Here is a 1,462-nt window from a genome sequence, read left to right on the forward strand (position 1 = left end):
AGGCACCCCAAGTTGACTCAAGGATGCCGAAAAAGCCTAAGCTTGGGGATGCCCCGGGAAGGCATCCCCTCTTTCGTCTTTAATCCATCGGTAACGTTACTTGGGGCTATATTTTTATTCACCACATGTTATGTGTTTTGCTTCGAGCGTCTTGTATCGTAGGAGTCTTTTATTTTTGTTGTGTCACAATCTTCCTTGCTGCACACCTAGAGAGAGAGACATGCACTCACCGTGATTTTGTCGAGCTTCACTTATATCCTTTGGTTAGACAATTCAGCTCACATGTGTTTCACTTATATCTTTAGAGCTAGTTGATTTTGCTCTATGTGCTTCACTTATATCTTTTAGAGCACGGAAGCGCGTGGCGTGGTAGTTGATCTATGCTATGAAAGTAGTCTCAAAAGGGGTAGTTGTCCAAAGGGATATGAAAACTTCCACCTTCATGTGCATTGAGTAGTTAGAGAAGTTTGATTCATCTCAATTAGTTTTGAGTAGTGGTTGTGGTAATATTGAATTTATACTAGTAAGGTGTTGTGGATCTAGAAGTACTTGTGTTGAAGTTAGTGATTCCCGTAGCATGCACGTATGGTGAACCGCTATGTGATGAAGTCTGAGCATGATTAGTCTATTGATTGTCATCCTTTGTGTGGCGGTGGGGATCGTGTGATGGTTTATACCTACCAACCCTTCCCCTAGGAGTCTGCGTTGAATGCTTTGTTTCGATTACTACTAAAACTTTTGCAACAAGTATATGAGTTCTTCATGACTAATGTCGAGTCCATGCTTTAGATCCACTTTCACCTTCCACCATCACTATCTTTTTTAGTGTCGTACAACTTTCGCCGGTGCATAAAACCACCATTAGCCTCCCTCAAAACAGCCACCATACCTACCTACTATGGCTTCTTCAAAGCCATTCCGAGATATATTGCCATGCAACTACCACCATGACATGTTCCACCACTTCTACATTGCCATTGCATGATCATAAGATAGCTAGCGTGATGTTTCCATTGATGTCTATGCCATGCTAGATCATTGTCACGGTACACTACCGAAGGCAGTTCATATAGAGTCATCATTGCTCTAAGTTTTGAGTTGTAAGTGTGATGATCATCATTGATCGAGCATTGTCCCATGTGAGGAAATAAAAGAGGCCAGCGAAGCCCATTTACAAAAAGAGTCCAAAGAGGCCCACAAAAATAAAAAATATATAATATATAAAAAGGGGCCAAAGATCCCATCAAAAAAATGAGAGAAAAAGAGAGAAGGGACAATGCTACTATCTTTCCACACTTGTGCTTATTAAGCACCATGATCTTCATGATTGAGAGTCTTTCGTTTTTTCACCACTATATAGCTAGTGGGAAATTTTCATTATATAACTTGGCTTGTATATTCCAATGATAGGCTTCCTCAAAATTGCCTTAGGTCTTCGTGAGCAAGCAAGTTGGATGCACAC

The sequence above is a fragment of the Hordeum vulgare genome, chromosome 4H (genome assembly GCF_904849725.1).
Source record: "Hordeum vulgare subsp. vulgare chromosome 4H, MorexV3_pseudomolecules_assembly, whole genome shotgun sequence".
NCBI classification, from domain to species: Eukaryota; Viridiplantae; Streptophyta; class Magnoliopsida; order Poales; family Poaceae; genus Hordeum; species Hordeum vulgare.